Here is a 15,391-nt window from a genome sequence, read left to right on the forward strand (position 1 = left end):
CAAGGTAGGGTCTCACTCTAGCTCAGGCTGACCTGGAATTCACTATGGAGTTTCAGGGTAGCCTCGAACTCACAGCGATTCTCCTACCTCTGCTTCCCAAGGGCTGGGATTAAAGGTGTGCACCACCATGCCTGGCTTATAATCACAACTTTTAAAAACAATACCTAATCAATAAGTGTACTATAAAATGTCTGGCTAAAAAAAAAAAAAAAAGTCTGGCTAAAAGGCGAGCATGGTGGTACATGCTTTTAAACACAGCTTTAGGGAAGCAGAGGTAGTTAGATTACCAAGAGCACAAGAACACCCTGAGACTACATAGTGAATTCCGGATTAGCCTGGGCTACAGTGAGACCCTACCTCAATAAAACAACAATAACAACAACAATAACAAAAATGTCTGGCTAAAGATATAGCTCAGTGGTATAGCACTTGGCTAACAAGCATAAGAATGTAGGTTCAGGGCTGGAGAGATGGCTCAATAGTTAAAGCATTTGCCTGCAGAGCCTAATGATCTGAGTTCAATTCCCCAAGACCCATATAAAGCCAGATGCACAAGGTGGCACATGCTGCAGTGGATGAAGACCTTGCCACACCCATTCTGTCGATCTTCTCTCTTCTATCTCTCTCTGCTTGCAAATAAATAATAAATAAATATTTTAAAACAAAAGAATCTAGGTTCAATCCCCAGAATCACCCAAAGAAAAGAAACTTCCATTTTCACCCAGCAAACATTCTGATCCATATGTCAACATATTCAAGACCTTTACCTTAATAAAAAAAAATACAGATCAAGGCTGGAGAGATGGCTTACTGGTTAAGACATTTGTCTGCAAAGCCTAAGAACATATGTTCCAATCTCCAGATCCCACATAGCCAGAGGCATAGTGCATGCAATATCACATATGGGCACAAGGGGTACACATGTCTGGAGTTTGTTCACAACAGCTGAAAGGCCTTGGCATGCCCATTCTCTCTTTCTCTGTCTGTTTCTCTCTCAAGAATAAAAATAAAATAAAAAATAAGAGATCAAAGGCAAGCACAAGGTCACATATGCCCACTAGGTGGAGCAAGTGTCTAGAGTTCAGCTGCAGTGGCTGAGACATTGTCATGCCAATTCTATCACTTTGTATCACTCTTTAAAAAAAAATGGCGTGGAGGCGCCTTTAATGCTGGCATTTTGGATGCAGAGGTAGGAGGATTGCTGTGAGGTCACTCTGAGACTACATAGTGAATTCGAGGTAAGCCTAGGCTAGAGCAAGACCCTACCTCGAAAAACAAAACAAGAAAGTGTGGGGGTGGAGAGGGAGGGAATTACCATGGGATATATTTTATAATCGTGGAAAATGTTAATAAAAATTTTTTAAAAAAAGGAAAATCTAGAAGGATATGCCAAAGAGATAACAAGATGCCTCTGGAAAGGGGTTGCTTATGCAGTCTAAATATATTACAGTAAGAGAACATACACACAGTATTGGTATTAGAGGCATGTGTAAGTAACCATGCTTGGCTTTTTGACATGGGTGCTGGGGATCCAACTCAGGTCCTCATGCCTGTATGGTAAGCCCTCTTACACAACGAGTCATCTCCCCACCCTGATAAAGAATTTTTTTTTTTTTGGTATTTGGGGTATTTTGAGGCTGGGTCTCAACAGATTGACCTGGAACTCACTCTGTAGCCCAGGCTGTCCTTGAACTCACAGTAATCCTCTGACCTCAGCCTCCCAAGATCTGGGATTATAGATGTAAACAACCAAGCCCTGCTTTTGGCAAACAACTTAGTATTGAAAATACAAATGACCCAATTTTATAATGGGCAAGAGGCCTAAGAGACATTTCTCCAAAGAAAGTACAGAAATGACCAGTAAGTCTATGAAAAGATTTATAAGACTGCCAGATGTGGCGGCACATAGCTGTGGCACATATCCCCATTTAGAAGGCTGAGGCAGGAGTATCACAAAGTTCACAAACACAACAAAAGATGAAAGAAAACATACCCATCATCAGTCATTAGGCAAACGCAAATCAAAGTGGCAAGGAGGACTACACCACACTCAGTAGGATGGTGACAATTTAACAAAGACAAATAATAAATTCACAAGGATGTGGAGAAATCAGAATCTTTGTAAGCTGTTAGTAAAACAGTTTTGGGAAAGAGTGTGGAAATTTTGAGAAATGAAAACATGTCCACACAAAATCCCATACATGTATATTAACAACATTTTTATTCATACTAGCCAAAAATGGAAAAAGAACAAAATATTAACTGATGAAAGGATAAACTTATGATATCAATATAATTGGAGCATTACTAAACAATTTAAAAAATGGGGCTGGGGCTGGGGCTGGAGAGATGGCTTAGCGGTTATGGCATTTGCCTGCAAAGCCAAAGGATCCCAGTTCAATTCTCCAGGACCTATGTAAGCCAGATGCACAAGGGGGCACAGGCATCTGGAGTTTGTTTGCAGGGGCTGGAGGCCCTGGCATGCCCACTCTCTCCCCCCCCCCCGTTCTCTCTCTCAAATAAATAAATAAACAAATAAATAAAATATATTTTTTTAATGGGGCTGTAGAGATGGCTTAGCAGTTAAGCAACTTGCCTGCAAAGCCAAAGGACTCAAGTTCAATTCCCCAGGACCCATGTAAAATGAGATGCACAAGGTGGCACATGCATCTGGCATTTGTTTGCAATGGCTAGAGGCCCTGGCACAGCCATTCTATCTTTTTCTCTTAAAAAAAATTTAAATTTTTTTGTTTATTTTTATTTACTTATTTGAGAGCGACAGAGAGAGAGAGAGAAAGAGGCAGACAGAGAGAGCAGAATGGGCGCACCAGGGCTTCCAGTCACTGCAAACAAACTCCAGACACATGCGCCCCCTTATGCATCTGGCTAACGTGGGTCCTGGGGAATCAATCCTTGAACCAGGGGCCTTAGGCTTCACAGGCAAGTGCTTAACCGCTAAGCCATCTCTCCAGCCCCCCAATTTTTAAAAAAAATGTGCAGCACTGACCATGCTACAACATGAATGAACCTTGAAAACACAAATGAGAAAGCAGACAGTCATAAAAGGCTAGATATTACATGGTTCCTTTTATATTAGGTGTCCAGGGGAGGTAAATCTAAAGACAGAAGCAGGTTAGCTATCAGGGACTATGAGGGGGAGTAGGCAATAATAATACTAATGGGCAGTTTTGTCCTGGGGAAGATAGGTTCTAACAATAGATTGAGGTCATGGCTACAGATCTTTGTGAGTATGCAAAAAAAAAAATGAGTTGTACACTTTAAGTTGGTGAATTATATAGATGATATGTGAATTTTACATCATCATGTTATAAAAAAGCAAGACCTTCTCAGCAAACTGGAGTTCGTTTGCAGTGGCTGGAAGCCCTGGCGCTCCCATTCTCTCTGTCTATCTGCCTCTTCCTCTCTCTGTCTGTCATTCTCAAATAAATAAGAACAACAAAAAAATGGGGGCCTAGAGAGATGGCTAGCAGTTAAGCGCTTGCCTGTGAAGCCTGAGGACCCTGGTTCAAGGCTCGATTCCCCACGTTAGCCAGATGCACAAGGGGGCGCATGCGTCTGGAGTTTGTTTGCAGTGACTGGAAGCCCTGGTGCGCCCATTCTGCTCTCTCGGTCTGCCTCTTTCTCTCTCTCTCTCTGTCGCTCTCAAATAAGTAAATAAAAATAAACAAAAAAATTTAAATTTTTTTTAAGAGAAAAAGATAGTATGGCTGTGCCAGGGCCTCTAGCCATTGCAAACAAATGCCAGATGCATGTGCCACCTTGTACATCTCAGCAAATCCAACTATAATGCTATGCCAACATTTTATTTATTTATGGATTTCAGAGATGAATCTCATTGTATAAACCAGACTGGTTTTAAACTTGCTAGGAAGACCAGATTAGCTTTGAAAAAATGATCATCTTGCCTCAGTCTCCCAATGCTAGGATGTGAGGTGTGCACCAGCAAACCTTGTGCAAACAATACTCAATATGTTTTTTTTTTAATTTTTAACATTTAATTATGTGTGTGAATGTGTATGAAGCCCAAAGAGAAATGTTAGGCATCCTCTATTGTTCAGCATATTCCATGACATGAAGCCCCAAAGGACCTGGATCTGTTGGTTTTAGAGTCAAACTGATTGGTCAACAAGCCTCAGGGATTCTCCTGTGTACGCCTCTCTCAGCACGTGGGTTACAGGCACGTGAGGCCAGGCCCAGCTTTCTACGGTGGATGCTCAGGACTGAATTCAGGTCTTTGTGTGGTACAGTGCTGCGCAGCAAGTAATCTCACCTGGTGAGACACTTCCCAGCCCTAAAGTATATTCTTGCTTCTTTATACAATCAGAGAAACTTCTCTAGTAATGAACTATAGAAATGATCCCTGAAAGTACAGTCTACATTCTTGTTTCTGGTGTATGTGTACATGTGTGTAATGTGATGTGTGATGCATATATGTACCCTTGCAAGAGCCTCATATGTTCGCCTATAATGGCTCAAACAGAGCATGGGGTGAGCTGCTCCCTTGCTCTTCTGCCTGGTCTGCTTTTGTTCTGTTGTTGTGTTTTCCAAGGCAGGGTCTCACTCTAACCCAAGCTGGTCTGGATTCACTATGTAGTCCCTGGGTGGCCTCCAACTCATAGTAATCCTCCTACCTCTGCTTCCCTAGTAGTAGGGTTAAAGGCACGCACCACCACACCTGGCATCTGGTCTTGTTTTTGAGCTGGGGTCTCTATTTACTGATTCTGGAGCTTGCCAGGCTCTGCTGATTCACTGGTCTCTGCTACTCTGTAGGACTAGGGTTTCAGGCACCCTTGGCTCCGCCCAGCTGTTTTATAAGGGATCTGCAGATTTAAACTGGGACAGCCTCAAGCCTCTTCGCAGACTCTTCATGCACAATGCACACATAACCTGAGATTTCCATTTTAAAAGCCAAAGTGATAGCAATATAGATCTATTTTTCTTCTAAAATTCAATCAACACGATTACATTATATTCACATATAATTAGTTGGGATTGTATTAGTCACAGCAGAATAGCAACCATGGTAATAGTACAATGATCTGAGGTAGGGTCTCACGCTAACTCAGGCTGACCTGAAATTCACTCTGTAGTCTCAGGGTGGCCTAGAACTCTTGGCGATCCTCCTACCTCTGCTTCCCAAGTGCTGGGATTAAAAGGTATGTGCCACCATGCCGGCGGTTGTTGATACTTTAAAACTTTAAAGTCTCTGTGTGTTATATAGGAAGAAAACTGCCTTTAATAATTTATAGTGAATAAAGTTGTGGGTTTTTAATTTTTTTTTTGTTCATTTTTATTTATTTGAGAGTGACAGAGAGAGAGAGAGAGAGAATGGGCATACCAGGTCTTTCAGCCACTGCAAATGAACTCCAGACGTGTGTGCCCCCTTGTGCATCTGGCTAACATGGGTCCTGGGGAATCGAGCCTCGAACTGGGGTCCTTAGGCTTCACAGGCAAGTGCTTAACCGCTAAGCCATCTCTCCAGCCCAAAGTTGTGTTTTTAAGAAAACCAAGGGCTGGAGAGATGGCTTAGTGGTTAAGCACTTGCCTGTGAAGCCTAAGGACCCCGGTTCGAGGCTCGATTCCCCAGGACCCACGTTAGCCAGATGCACAAGGGGGCGCACGCATCTGGAGTTCATTTTCAGTGGCTAGAGGCCCTGGCGCGCCCATTCTTTCTCTCTCATTGCCTCTTTCTCTCTCTGTCTGTCACTCTTAAATAAAAATGAACAACAAAAAAAAAAATTTTAAAAAAATTTAAAAAAAAGAAAACCAAATGTGATTAACTGTAGCCCATGCCCTATTCTGTACTGTTAATTTTTTTGTGTGTGTGGGAGGTGTCTACCATAGAAATGTTAGTTAATATTGATGGAATTTTAGTTGCTATATCAAGATATAATTTATTTCTCACTAATTTAGAAAATGAATAATTTTTGTGTTTATTCTATTATTTATAACTAGCTTGCTATGTTATTTTTATAAAAGTATTACTACAGAAAACAGCATAGTAGAGTTTATACAGGTCTTGAAAATCAGAATGTTATAACTGATAATTTAAAAAAGTTGAGCCAGGCATTGTGGCGCACGCCTTTAATCCAAGCACTCAGGAGGCAGAGGTAGGAGGATCACTGTGAGTTCAAGGCTACCCTGAGACTACACAGAAATTCCAAGTCAGCCTGGGATAGAGTGAAATCCTACCTTAAAAAGGAAAAAAAAAAAGAGAGAGAGAAAGAAAGAAAAAGATTTTTCAGGTTTATCTATTTAGGTTCTTATACTCAAGTTCTGCAGTTTTCTAAGTGTCCCTTCAGTTTACATGTGAATTTTTTTTTTTTTTTTTTTTTGAGGTAGGGTCTCACTCTAGCCCAGGCTGACCTGGAATTCACTATGTAGTCTCAGGGTGGCCTTGAACTCACAGTGATCCTCATACCTCTGCCTCCTGAGTGTTGGGATTAAAGGTGTGTGTCACCATGCCCAGCTCTGAATATCCCAAATATTTATGTTTGGTCACATACATATTTGAATATCATAGTTGTAATAGAAAACTATTTGATATACTTGTTCATAGTAAAATTTCAACAAGGTCAAGGTATATTTTAAGATGTTACTTTGCTAATAATCTAAACATTTCTTTATTAAACATGGCTTATGGCTCACAACTTTTCATCTGGGCTTAATGATAATCACCTTTGAAATAGAGGAGGCTGGGGCTGGAGAGATGGCTTAGCGGTAAAGGCCTTTGCCTGCAAAACCTAAGAACTCCTGTTGGAGTCCTCCAGATCCCCATGTATAGACATACATGTAATACAAGCATGAAATGCCATGCATGACCACAAGGGAGAGCATGTGCCTGCAGCGTGTCCACAGCAGCTGAAAGGCCCTGGCGTACCCATTCTCTGTCTCTCTCTCTCAGAAAATAAAATAAAATAAGATAAAAAAAACGTGAACTACTGGAGGCTGAAAAGCAATTTTTTAAGGTTTCATTTTTATTTCTGTACTATCCATTTTTGGTTTCAGTTTCTGAATGTAACATTTAAATAGGGCAAAGGATATCGTATAACTTGTTTCAAAACTTAAATTGATATATAATTCAAAGGGTTTTTCATTTACTTTTGAAAAAGAAAAAATTCTCTAACAGATGGTTCCACAGAATTGCATTGATCAACTTCTTGTAAAATAAAAAGAATTTTTTTTCAGCAACAAATAAACAAATATAGATAGTGGAGCCAAACACAGTGTGCACCTGTAGTCCCAGCATGTGGAGGGCTAAGCGAGGAGGGTCACCTGAGCTCCAGGCCACCCTGTGACTATCAAGTGAATTCCAGGTCAGCCTGGCCTAGAGCGAGGCCCTACTCCGAACAACCCAAAACATATCCATAAATGTGTGTGTGTGTATAGAGAGAGATTCAACTACCAATTTCAAAAGGTCACCAACAGTTTTAGAGTAGCCATGTGACAACATTAGGAAAACCAAAGACAAAACCAAGTCTGTTGAAAATAAATGAGCCTTTAGAGATTATAATGTTAAATCAAGATAATAATAGTAACAAAGTAGAGTTATCCTTCCCACAGCTATGGGTAGCACATTCATGGAGTCAACCAAATTCCAAATGAAAATATATCTTTCTTTCTTTGGTTTGTTTGTTTGTTCTTTTTTTCTATGAGAGGGAGAGAAAGGACGAGTATGCCAGGGCCTCCAACCACTGCAAACAAACTCCAAATACATGTAGCTCTGTGTATATCTGGCTTATGTAGGTCTTGGGGAATCAAACCTGGGTTCTTTGGCTTTGCAGGTAGCTCCTTAACTGCTAGACCATCTTTCCATCCAAAATACTTTATTTTTTAAAAATTAAAGAGCGGCAGGGGCAGCGGTGCTCCTGCCCCTCCGCCACCTCCCCCGCAGCCTCTTCCCCGGCCGGCGGCGTTGGCGGGGAGGGGGCAGTAGTTGTAGATGCCCACCCCTGCTCAGAGAAGGTGAAGGAGGATACTGGACAAAAGTAGATGCCTACCTCATGGTACAGTCTTCCTTTGGGGAAAGTTCCAGCTGAAAAACTGAAGCAACTAGTGGGTGAATATGATCAAATTTCTCTACCAAGCTGTCAGTCTGATAAAGAAAATCCCTTTTTGTCACCCTAATGAAGCATTCAAACAAGTCCTGTGACTCTTTTCAATATGAACCTGAAAATTACATTAAAGCACAGAAAGCCAGAGGCCTAGAGCCAGATACTTCTTTCAGAAAGATGAGAGAGGACTATTTAAGAAATGGTAGGTACAGAGAAGAGGCTGATTCCAGACCCAGGTATAGAATGTTTGACTCAGGATTTTCATCTGGAACCATCCAGCTCTATCCAAGATCCTGCAGTATTTCACAAACCGTAGAAAACTGGTTCCTAGCTCACGACAGCAAGCTGTCACTAGACTCTCTGGGTTACTGTCAGTTTAGCAGGGATTATTTCTCAGAAAAAAACAGTGCCCCTAAACTTTAGTTAGCAAGAATACAACTGTGGCTCATACAGCCTAGAGTTTGGAGTTCACAAACACCTCTGCTCAGGTTATAGCACCAGCGACTCTCATGCCAGTCTTAAACATATGCATCCAAAAAGGAAGAGGAAGGCAGAGAAAGAACTGAGAAAGAGCGGCCCAAGCATGAGAGAAAAAGAAGCTCTGAGGAAGTGGATTTAAACAAACAAAAGAGCATCCAAAGAAAGAAACCGGAGGGAGAAACAGAAACTGAACCAGTCAGTACAGGAAAGCTTAAGACTTGAAAAGAGAGAAAAAGCCAAGATGAAGCCTCTGAGAGAGAGGACCGCAAGCGCAGAAAGGAGAAGAAGGAACAGGGCGAAGAAAGGACGGAGGAAGAAATGCTCTGGGACCAGTCGATCCTTGGATTTTGAAATTCTTCAATTGGTTCTCCTGGGATTAAATTGAAAAATATTTGAGGAGCTTGGTTTCATGATAATCATGCCACTTATCCTATGTCAAGAGGTACTTTAATTTCTGACAGTGAGCACAAAGTATTTAGTTTGCTTGTTTTCCAATATGAAAATTACATTTTCTAAAAGCATCATTACATCTTTCTTACATATAATTTCCCTTTATGAGAGTGGTGCTGCTTTTTGTTAAATTGCTGTGATGGAATTATTTTCCCTTGGGAGACCATTTATTTTAAATTGGAGGATTAACACTTTGCAGAATCTATGTTTTGGTTGGGTTTGTTTTAGTTTTGTGTAAGGTATTTTTATGCTCACTGGTTTTCTATGAAGCAATTTAGACTTTCTTTGTTAGATCTAACTTGCAGTATTGGAGAGTGAAATACATTATAATAAGCTTATCTTACATACAGTTCCAAAAGTTTCAGCATCTTCACACAAATTCAGTTTCTAATCTGGGAATGTTTATAATAAAGTTCTAATTTCTGAAAAAAAAAAACTAAAGAGCCAAGTGTGGTGATGCATGTCTTTAATCCCAGCACTCAGGAGGCAGAGGTAGGGGGACCGTCCTGAGTTCAAGACAACCCTGTGACAGTGAATTCCAGGTCAGCTTGGGGTCTCCCTCTATGCCAGGCTCACCTAGAATTCACTATGTAGTCTCAGGGTGGCTTGAACTCACAGCAACCCATCTACCTCTGCATCCCAAGTGCTGAGATTGAAGGTGTATGCCACCATGCCCAGCATAAAAATATTTTTATGGAGTTGGGTATGGTGGCACATGCCTTTAATCTCACACTCTTGAGGCTGAGGTTGAAGGCCACCCTAAGACTACATAGTGAATTCCAGGTCAGCCTGCCTGAGCTAAAGGAAGACCCTACCTCCAAAAACCAATAATAATAATAAGTAATAATAAAAAATGTACAAGGAGAGAGGGGCACAAGATAATGCAAATACCAGAGCCTCTAGCTGATGCGAACAAACTCCAGATGCATGCACCACTTCGTGTATCTGACTTTACATGGGTACTGGGGAATCAAACCCAGGTTGTTAGGCTTTGCAGGCACGTGCTTAACTATTTAGCCATCTCTCCAGTCCCCAAATGAAAAAGAACATCTTTTGGGAGGGGGAATTTTGAGGTAGGGTCTCACTCTACCCCAGGCTGACCTAGAATTCACTATGTAGTCTCAGGTGCCCTTGAACGCATGGTGACCCCTCCTATCTCTGCCTCCTGAGTGCAGGGATTAAAGGCGTGCACCACCATGTCTGGCTCAAATGAAAATATTTTAAAAGAATTGCATCTAGGTAAGACCCTACTGCTGAAGACTCCACATGCTTGGGCTGCAAAGTCACTGAGAAATCCTGCTGGAGCTGATCTGACAACCTTCTCCCTGTAGACCAGCTGGTAGAAAGCTGGAAAAAGCTACACTGCATGCAGCCCTGTGGGACAGAGAAGTCATGAATGGAGATAGACAACAGTGGACACTACAAGCCTTAAGTTTGGCCAGCCACGTCAAATTACCCAGCGGGTGCACTAGTGGCATGTCTGCTATGGAGGAAACCAACCACTCTCTAATTGGACTGGAGGGGTACTCCATGGGAGGAAATACATGCCTGGTACTAAAAACCTAGTCAAAAGTCTATGACAGGGTTGGAGAGATGGCTTAGCAGTTAAGGCATTTGCCTGCAAAGCCAAAGGACCCCAGTTCAATTCCCCAGGACCCTTGTAAGCCAGATGTACAAAGGGGCACATGCATCTGTAGTTTATCTACAGTGGCTGGAGGCCCTGGCATGCCTATTCTCTCTCTCTCTCTCTCAATCTCTCTCCCCCCCTTTCTCTGTCTCAAATAAATACATTTATTTTTATTTTATCTGTTATAAAATAAAAAGCCTATGATGGAAGAGGTCATGAGTTCTGGGGTATTATGCCTGCTGGTGTTTGGCTAAATGCATATATTATACTTACCAAACTGCCCTGTAAGCACTTCTCTTAATGTCCATACCCACTTTTGGTTAGAAAAGTTTCTCTTTTCAGATGGTGGTGACCTCTGGGATGACCCAAAAGGCACCACAGTACTGAGAAGAAGTAACAGAGGACTGTTCAGCACTGAAACATCTCTATCACATCTTCCAAAGCTCAGGGTCCATTGCAGAAAAGGTGGCAAAAGGAATGTAAGAGACAAAGGAAAGGTAGGACTCCATACAATGCAGTCTTCCAGACACATAATGGCCTGGATATCCATGACCTTGCAGTGCCTGGTACTATCTACACAAGACCCTCATAACAGGAGGAAAAGATGATGACATCACAATAAAAGACAGCCTAATTCACAGAAGGAGGGAAAAAGAATTGTAACTAAGGCTGGTGGTAGGAGGATTACTGTGAGTTCAAGGCCAGCCTGAGATTACACAGTGAATTCCAGGTCAACTTTGGCTACAGAGGGACACTACCTCAAAAAACAAAAGACAAGGGCTGGAGAGATGGCTTAGTGGTTAAGTGGTTGCCTGTGAAGCCTAAGGACCCCAGTTTGAGGCTTGATTCCCCAGGACCCACATTAGCCAGATGCACAAGGGGGCTCACACGTCTGGAGTTCATTTGCAGTGGCTGGAAGTCCTGGCGTGCCCATTCTCTCTTTTTCTCTGCCTGTTTCTCTCTCTGTCTGTCACTCTCAAATAAATAAGAAAAAAAAAAAAATTTTTAAAATGGGTGTTCTGTGGGGATGCTGCCATTCAGAGTGGGTCCTACCTCAAAAAACCTAACCTAGAAAAACTCATAGCTAGATGTTGCGGTACATGCCTTTAATCCTGGCACACATAAGTGGATTGAGGCCACCAAGAGACTACAATAGTGAATTCCAGGTCAGGCTGGAGAGAGAGAGCCTACCTCAAAAAACAACAAAAAAAAAAAAAAAAGAAAAAAGAAAAGAAAAAAAATGGGTGTTTTTCAGATAGGCAAGGACAGTCAGGACATCTCAGGACAGGTGGCAGAATATAAAAAAAGATATTGAAGCTGGGTGCTGTGGCACATGCCTTTAATCCCAGCACTTAGAAGGCAGATGTAGGAGGATTTCCATGAGTTCAAGGCCACTCTGAGAATACAGAATGAATTCAAGGTCAGCCTAGGCTCGACTGAGACCCTACTTCAAAAAAAAAAAAAAAAAAAAGAAGATATTCATTGAAGCCACATTGTGGTGGTCTGATTCAGGTGTCCCCCATAAACTTATGTGTTCCAAATGCTAGGTCCCCAGCTGGTAACAACTGGGAAATTGGATCCTCCTGTAAGTGATATATTGTTGGGGTGGGCTTAGAGTATTATAGCTTCCCCTTGTCAGTGTTTGGCAAACTCTCCTGCTGCTATTGTCCATCTGATGTTGGCCAAGAGGTGATGTCCACCCTCTGCTCATAGCATCCTTTTTCCCTGACACCCTACAGCTTCCCGTTGAGTGTGTATGCCAAAGTAAACCCTATCCTCCCTCCCATAAGCTGCTTTGGTTGGGCATTTCCTGCCAGCAATGGGAAGCTGACTGCAACAGTAAAATTGGTACTGAGAAGTAGGGTCACTGCTACTGGAAAACTGACTATGTAGCTTTGGTCATTTGGAACTGATTTGAGGAAGAAATATGCAAGGATTTGAAATCTTGGCCTAAGAGACACCTTACAGTGCTCTAAATGATGGACCATTCTGGTCAGAGTTGAAAGACCTGAATACAGTAAGAACTATGGACTATGAGGTTTTGCTTAAGAGGGGAAAAATGCTTTGCCTGGGCTGGACTAGAAGCAGCTCGTATGAGAGGCTTGTTGTTATGCCCTTGTCCTGAGAACTTGTGCAGGGTTGCATTGCATAGAAATGGACTGGTATGAGCAGAGGGGTCACAGGAAAAAAATATTAACATTAGGCTAAAATTCCTGCCCATTCAGCTGCAACTGTTTAAGAGATTACAACCATGGAGATTGGGCCAGCTGATCTGCATAGGGACAACAGGAAGAATGCACTCTTTTGAAGGGGCCTGAATGCTGAAGGAGTATTCTGATCATCAAAGTCAGCTTTACCCCCTCCCCCACCACCACCCTGGATTAACAAATTGTCAGCCTACCTGGTATTATGGAGTATAACAAATGCAGGAAAGAGAGGGTCACTGAATTTGCAACAGTTTTGTTCTTTGGAAATGACCATGGGCAGTGTGAAGCAGGCTTTTTGGATTACCTGGGTGGAGACCCGATGGAACCATGAGGATGAACCATGGGTTCCAGTGGAGACCCAACGAAGAGACCAGGACTATGAGGCTGCCAAGGAAAGTTGCAGGCACTGGATGAAGTTTTCCAGGACTGTTTAGTAGCCTGGCCAGTGGGACAGAATTGGAACTACAGAGGCTCATCATTGGTCAGAATTATCAGACTTGGAGACTTGTCACTGAATTATTAGACTTGGAGCCACAGAGTTTGGTGTTTTCCCTGTTTGCTTTAAATCTTGTATTGGATGGCTATTTCTTTGCTATGCCCAGTGCCATCTTTTGCAGTGTGAATGTTTATTCTGTGCTATCATTTTCCCCTTGAGCGTGTAAGCCAAAATAAACCTTTTCCTCCCATAAGCTGCTCTTAGTCAGGTGTTTTCTGCCAGCAATGCGAACCTGACAGCAACATTCATCAAAAAAGGAATGTAAGCCAGGTGTGGTGGTGCAGGCCTTTAATCCCAGCACTTGGGAAGCAGATGTAGGAGGATCACTGTGAGTTCAAGACCACCCTGAGATTACATAGTGAATTCCAGGTCAGCCTGGGCTAGAGCAAAACCCTGCTTCAAAAAAAAAAAGAAGGAATATTATTCTGTATGCAATGGTACATTGATGAAATGTTTAAGATGAGGAGCAGTGGAATGGTAATCAGATTTCTCATGCAAAAAGTAACTCCCAGAGCCAGACACGGTGGCACAAACCTTTAATCCTAGCACTTTTTAGAAATATTTTTTAGGGCTGGAGAGATGGCTTAGCAGTAAAGGTGCTTGCCTGCGAAGCCTAAGGACCCAGGTTTGATTCTCCAGGTCTCACATAAGCCAGATGCACATGGTAGCACCATGCATCTGGAGTTTGTTTGCAGTGGCTGGGGCCCTGGCATGCCCATTCTCTCTTTCTTTCTCCCTCTCTATTTGTCTCTAACAAATAAATAAATCTTTATTTTCAGAATTTCTGGTTGTAACTTTGATGCTAGACTAAGTGTGTTCTTTTTTTCTTCCCCCTTGAGGGAAGGTCTCACTGTAGCCCAGGCTGACCTGGAATTCATTATGTAGTGTCAGGGTGGCCTTCAATTCATGGTGATCCTCCTACCTCTGCCTCCCTGGTGATGGGATGAAAGGCGTGCGTGACCACACCCAGTATAAATGTGTTCAAGAGTAAATCCTTTTAGCCTCCTAGATACATTTATAAAAGGCTATTGAATTAGCTGACAAGGTTGTTACTTCCAATAATTATACTCTACAGTTTTTTCGGCCCTGGAAAGAACTTTGAATTACATGTTAATCACATATTACAGATGTTTTAACATCATTATAAAATCTTTTAGTGCTAAGTAACTTTCAGATATAACAGAAATACTAATAACTAGAATGACAAGTCCAAATATATACAGCTCAGACTTTCATATCTCTTCAGGGAAGCACCTTAACCACTGTGCCATCCCTCCAACACTGACTTTCATATTTCTTATGTGTCTTGTCACTACTAAGTTACTAATTCCTTTCAATTTTTAATTTTTATTCACTTATATTTTAACTTGCAAATTTCTGGATGGTACAAATCATTTTTATCTTCAATGAAGGCAATTATTAATATTTTTGAATAAGAAAAGTTTGTGCTAATAAAACCAAAGGGCTAAATTAAATATTGTTTTGTTTTCTAAATATATTACTTTAATTAAAAAATACGTTTAGGAAAGGCCAGGTGTGGTGGTGCATGCCTTTAATCCTAGTACTTAGGAGGCAGAGGTAGGAGGATCACTGTGAGTTCAAGGCCACCCTGAGACTATATAGTGAATTCTAGGTAAGCCTGGACTAGAGTGAGACCCTACCTCAAAAATGCAAACAATCAAAAAAAAAAATTTAGGGCTGGAGAAATGGCTTAGTGGCTAAGGAACTTGCCTGCAAAGCCTAAAGACCCAGGTTCAATTCCCCAGGAACCATGTAAGCCAGATGCAATAGGTGGCACATGCATCTGGAGTTTGTTTGCCATGGCTGGAGGCCATGGCATACCTATTCCCTCCTTCTCTCTATCTCTTTCTCTCTCTCTCAAATAAATAAATAAAAATAAAACATTTAAAAAAAATAAGTTTATAGACCATGCATGGTGCTGCACACCTTTAATCCCAGCACTCAGGATGCAGAGATAGTAGGATTGCTGTGAGTTCGAGGCCACCCTGAGACTACATAGTTAATTCCAGGTCAGCCTGGGCCAGAGTGAGACCCT

The 15,391-nt window shown here is 41.9% G+C and overlaps 1 protein-coding gene and 2 pseudogenes across 3 annotated transcripts in view; 1 reads left to right on the forward strand and 2 right to left on the reverse strand.

Moving 5' to 3' along the window:
* The window catches only part of Ago3 (argonaute RISC catalytic component 3), a 148,519-nt gene that overhangs the window by 109,443 nt on the left and 23,685 nt on the right, over positions 1–15,391 (reverse strand). The gene's annotated exons all lie outside the window — the stretch shown is intronic.
* LOC123461043 lies at positions 4,320–4,397 on the reverse strand (annotated as a pseudogene).
* LOC123460628 lies at positions 8,148–8,906 on the forward strand (annotated as a pseudogene).

This window comes from Jaculus jaculus, chromosome 5 (genome assembly GCF_020740685.1).
Source record: "Jaculus jaculus isolate mJacJac1 chromosome 5, mJacJac1.mat.Y.cur, whole genome shotgun sequence".
Taxonomy (NCBI): Eukaryota; Metazoa; Chordata; class Mammalia; order Rodentia; family Dipodidae; genus Jaculus; species Jaculus jaculus.